This window comes from Oncorhynchus nerka, linkage group LG20 (genome assembly GCF_034236695.1).
Source record: "Oncorhynchus nerka isolate Pitt River linkage group LG20, Oner_Uvic_2.0, whole genome shotgun sequence".
NCBI classification, from domain to species: domain Eukaryota; kingdom Metazoa; phylum Chordata; class Actinopteri; order Salmoniformes; family Salmonidae; genus Oncorhynchus; species Oncorhynchus nerka.
The window spans coordinates 53,222,206-53,228,205 of record NC_088415.1 but is presented as its reverse complement, the minus strand read 5'-3'; positions in this window follow the sequence as shown (position 1 = coordinate 53,228,205).

The window sequence follows — 6,000 nt, the reverse complement described above, 5'->3', positions numbered from 1 at the left end:
CGTAGGCTATACCACTCATTTTTCATGCGTTTGAAATGTGGTAGTTATAAAAAGTGGTGTAATAGCCTACAGTTTTCTTGAAATGTTGTTTTAGTTATTTTGATATGCTCATGTTTTACCGATACGGCCCCCACTATATATTTTGTAAGGACGCCGTACCAAACGGTATAAATGTACTTTCACCCCTGTATGCGCCGAATACAACTGGAGTGCTTGTTTACGAGCCCGTCCCAACAATGCAGAGATTAAAATAGTAACACAAGAGGAATCAAATAAAGTACACAAGAATGGAGCTATATACAGGGAGTACCAGATCAATGTGCAGAGGTACGAGGTACATGAGGTAGATACAGTTGAAGTCGGAAGTTTACATAAACTTAGGCTGAAGTCATTAAAACTCGTTTTTCAACCACTTAAAACCTCTTGGAACTACCCATCCCGGATCCGGGAGAATTGTCATCAACTACACTAATTAGCATAGCGCAACGGTCAAAAAATATTACTACAAAATATTCATGTTCATGAAATCACAAGTGAAATATAGTGAAACACAGTTTAGCCTTCTGTTAATCACCCTGTCATCTCAGATTTTAAAATGATACTTTACAGCCAAAGCAAGACAAGCGTTTGTGTACGTTTATCGATAGCCTAGCTTAGCATTATGTCCAGCTAGCAGCAGGAAGCTTGGTCACGAAAATCAGAAAAGCAATCAAATTAACCGTTTACCTTTTATCTTCGGATGTTTTCACTGACGAGATTCCCAGTTAGACAGCAAATGTTCCTTTTGTTCCATAAAGATTATTTTTATACCCAAAATTGCTCCGTTTGTTGGTCACGTTATGTTGAGAAATCCACCGGAAATAGCGGTCACGACAACGCTGACAAATCCAAATTATATCCATAATATCGACAGAAACATGGCAAACGTTTTTTATAACCAATCCTCAGGGTGTTTTTCAAATATCTATTTGATAATATATCAACCGGGACAGTTGCCTTTTCAGTAGGACCGGGAGGAAAAATAGCTACCTCGTTCTTTTACGCAAGAATCACTCTGAGAGCCATCAGCTGGCCACTTATGCAATGTAGTCGTTTACGCTCATTCTTCAACATAAAGGCGTGAAACTACGTCAAAATGCTGTAGACACCTTGGGGAATACGTAGAAAAAGGAATCTGGTTGATATCCCTTTCAATGGCCAATAAGGGTGCATAGGAACACAACGGTTTCAAAATAAGAGGCACTTCCTGATTGGATTTTCCTCAGGGTTTCACCTGCAATATCAGTTCTGTTATACTCACAGACAATATTTTGACAGTTTTGGAAACTTTAGTGTTTTCTATCCTAAGCTGTAAATTATATGCATATTCTAGCATCTAGAATTATCTGAGAAATAATGATGAGACATCATTTGACATTTAAGAAATATATTAGAGCCATATGCCTTATATGGGCACCCGGCCAATAGGCGGTTTACTTTGGGAACGTTATTTTTCCAAAAATAAAAATAGTGCCCCCTAGTTTCAAACTATAGTTCTGGCAAGTCGGTTAGGACATCGACTTTGTGCCATGACACAAGTAATTTTTCCAACAATTGTTTACAGACAGATTATTTCATTTATAATTCACTGTATCACAATTCCAGTGGGTCAGAAGTTCACATACACTAAGTTGTCTGTGCCTTTACACAGCTTGGAAAATTCAAGAAAATTATGTCATGGCTTTAGAAGCTTCTGATAGGCTAATTGACATAATTTGAGTCAATTGGAGGTGTACCTGTGGATGTATTTCAAGGCCTACCTTCAAACTCAGTGCCTCTTTGCTTGACATCATGGGAAAATCAAAAGAAATCAGCCAAGACCTCAGAAAATAAATTGTAGACCTCCACAAGTCTGGTTCATCTTTGGGAGCAATTTCCAAACGTCTGAAGGTACCATATTCAACTGTACAAATAATAGTATGAAAGTATAAACACCATGGGAACACGCAGCCGTCATACCGCTCAGGAAAGAGACGCGTTCTGTCTCCTAGAGATGAACGTACTTTGGTGCAAAAAGTGAAAATCAATCCCAGAACAACAGCAAAGGACCTTGTGAAGATAATGGAGGAAATAGGTACAAAAGTATCTATATCCACAGTAAAATTAGTCCTATATCAATATAACCTGAAAGGTCGCTCAGCAAGGAAGAAGCCACTGCTCCAAAACCTCCATAAAAAAAGCCAGACTATGGTTTGCAGCTGCACATGGGGACAAAGATCGTACTTTTTTGGAGAAATGTCCTCTGGTCTGATGAAACAAAAATACTGTTTGGCTATAATGACCATCGTTGGGCTTGGAGGAAAAAGGGGAAGGTTTGCAAGCCGAAGGACACCATCCCAACCGTGAAGCACGGTGGGTGGCAGCATCATGTTGTGGGGGTGCTTTGCTACAGGAGAGACTGGTGCACTTCACAAAATAGATGGCATCATGAGAAAGAAAAATTATGTGGATATATTGAAGCAACATCTCAAGACATCAGTCAGGAAGTTAAAGCTTGGTCGCAAATGGGTCTTCCAAATGGACAATGACCCCAAGCATACTTCTAAAGTTGTGGCAAAATGGCTTAAGGACAACAAAGTCAAGGTATTGGAGTGGCCATCACAAAGCCCTGACTTCAATCCTATAGAAAATTTGTGGGCAGAACTGAAAAAGCGTGTGTGAGCAAGGAGGCATACAAACCTGACTCAGTTACACCAGCTCTGTCAGGAGGAATGGGCTAAAATTCACCCAACTTATTGTTTGACCCAAGTTAAACAATTTAAAGGCAATGCTACCAAATACTAATTGAGTGTATGTAAACTTCTGACCCACTGGGAATGTAATGAAACAAATCAAAGCTGAAATAAATCACTCTCTCTACTATTATTCTGACATTTCACATTCTTAAAATAAAGTGGTGATCCTAACTGACCTAAGACAGGGAATTTTTACAAGGATTAAATGTCAGGAATTGTGAAAAACTGAGTTTAAATGTATTTGGCTAAGGTGTATGTAAACTTCCGACTTCAACTGTCTACAGTATATGAAGGCAGGGTAAAGTGACGAGGTATCAGGATAGATAATAAAACAATTAAAACAGAGAACAGTGTAGGAGCAGCAAATTCTGAGTGTAAAAGTGTGTGTGTGAGTGTGAATGTGTAATGTGTATGTATGTATGTGTGTTTGTCGGCAAGCGTGTGTGTGCATATGTAGCGTATGTGAAAGTGTGTGGGTTTTGTGTGGGAGTGTCAATGTAGTGTGTGTGAGTGTGTATACATAGTCTAGTAAGTGTGAGTAGAGTCAGTGCAGATAGTTCAGGTACCATTCATTGACTATTTAGCAATCTGGCTTTTTAGCAGTCTTATGGCTTGGGGGGTGGAAGCTGTAACGGAGCCCGTTGGTCCGAGAGCCAAATATCCAGTACCGTTGCTGCACGGTAGCAGATTGAATAGACTATGGCTTGGGTGGCTGAAGTCTTTGTCAATACTTCAGGCCTTCCCCTGACACCGCCTGATATAGAGGTCCTGGATGGAAGGGAGCTTTGCCCCAGTGATGTTCTAGGCTGTCCGTACCACACTCTGTAGACGGTGCATTTGCCATACCAAGTGGTGATGCGTCCAGTCAAGATGCTTTCAGTGGTGTAGCTGTAGAACTTTTTGAGGATCCAAGGACCCATGCCAAAACTTTTCAGCCTCCTGAGGGGGAAGAGGTGCTGCCGTGTCCTCTTCATGATTGTGCGGGTGTGTGTGGACCATTTTAAGTCCTTTGTTTGATGTGTACCCCAATGAACTTGGAGCTCTTGTCCCACTCCACAAGAGCCCTGTGCTCTCCCCTCTTTCTCCAATAGTCCACTATCAGCTCCTTGGTCTTGCTGAAGTTGAAGGAGAGGTTGTTGTCCTGGCATCAAACTGCTAAGTCTCTAACCCGCTCCCTGTAGGCTTATTCAGCACGTTGGTTGATCAGGCCTCCCACCGTTGTGTCGTCAGCAAACTTGATTATGGTGTTGAAGTCATGCTTGGCCATTCAGTAGTGGTTGAACAGGAGGGGACTAAGCACACACCCCTGAGGGGCTCCCGTGTTGGGTCAACGTGGCTGAGGTGTTGTTGCCAACCCTCACCACCTGGGGCCGCCCTATTAGGAGGTCCAGGATCCAGCTGCAAAGGGAGGGGTTCAGTCCGAAAGTCCCTAGCTTGGTGATGAGCTTGAGGGCACTATGGTGTTGAACGCTGATCTGTAGTCGATGAACAGCATTCTCATATAGTTATTTCCCCTCTTGTCCAGATGGGAGAGGGCAGTGTGAAGTGCAAAATTAAGATTGCATTATCTGTGGATCTCTTGGGGTGGTATGTGAATTGGAGTGGGTCTACAATGTCTGGGATGATGGTGTTGATGTGTCTCATGTCCAGCCTTTCAAAGCACTTCACAATTACAAATGAGCTTGGAGCTTTCATGTCTCGTCAGAGGTCATAGGGGGCTTTCTTGTATGTGTCCATGTCCGTGTCCCGTTCATTGTAAGCAGTAGCTCTAGCCTTTAGCCCATTGTGGATATTACCTATAATCCATGTTTTTTTATTTGGATCTATTCTTATAGTCATGGTGGGGATGACATTGTCTATGCATATATTGGTGAAGCCTGTGACTGTTGTGGTAAACTCCTCAATGCTATTGGATGAATCCCGGAACACATCGCAATATGTACTAGTCAAACAGTCTTGTAGCCGCGCGTCTTCTATATTCAACCACTTTCGTATTGAGGGCATCACTGGTACTTCCCGCTTGAGCTTTTGTTTCTAACACGGAAGCAGGAGAATGGAGTCATGGTCAGATTTGCCAAAAAGAGGACGAGGGAGGGCCTTGTATGCATCTCTGTGGGTAGAATAAAGTGGCGCATGGAACGTGTTGGTAGAAGTGAGATAGGACGGTTTTAAGTCTTCCTGGGTTAAAGCCCCCCAATTTCACTGGCTGTTGTCGATGTGGGACTCTAGCGTCCCACTTGTACCAGAGAGGTTAATGTCTATGGCTCCAGTTTACAGTTTGCTGAGTGCCGGAGTGGTGTTGGCTGATGGAGGGATGTAGACAACTGTGATAATTACAGATAAGGACTCTGTTGGTAGTCCTTATTTCCTTCACACTTGAAGCAGCACGGCAGTTGTTATTTGACGAAAAACCACACTCCACCTCCTTTTGAATTCCCAGAGGCTGCCTTCTGATCCTGCCGCTGCATGGACAATCCACGAGTACTACGTGCGTAGCATCATCATCCAGCCACGTTTCAGTAAGACATATAATATAGCAGCTTTTCAAGTCTCTCTGCTAGGAGACTCTCGAACGAAGCTCATCCATCTTATTCTCCAGTGACTGGACATTTGCCAGTAGAACATAGGGGAGCGGCGTTTTGTTTTCTCATCGCAACCAATTTCCCCACCTCGTCTCCCGCGTCTACACCGGCTGCGTTTTGGTAGCCCCTGGAACAATGAATAAGGTTCGGTATGAACAGTGGAACAGCTGAGTCGCATTTGAAGTTGAAATTGAGGTTCGTAACTTTTGATCTGATGTCCAGAAGTGCTTGGTGGTCATGTGTGATGTTAGTACACATTTTCTTTTAAGATAAACACGATATAAGTCACTATATAGCCAAGTTGGGGTCGAACTCGTAAGATGTCGCCCTTCTTTGTCGGTGCCACCTTCATGAGGTGTTGCTGTAACTCTCAGCTCTCTCTCTCTCTCTCTCTCCCTCTCTCTCTTTCACTATGTGCGTGCATAGATGCGTGCATCTTAAAGATAATATTTTTGGGGTTGGGGACTGGGGCTTGTAGTCTGTAAATGTGATTGGCAATTGGTGGTCCTAGTGTAATGTTGTAACGGCGGGAGGAGGCTTCGTAGAGAGCAGCAAGATTAGTGTTAATCACACTGGTATTCCCCAAGGAGATTCTGAATAGACAATGACAGAGACATTTTAGGTCTGCAGACCACACCCTTCCT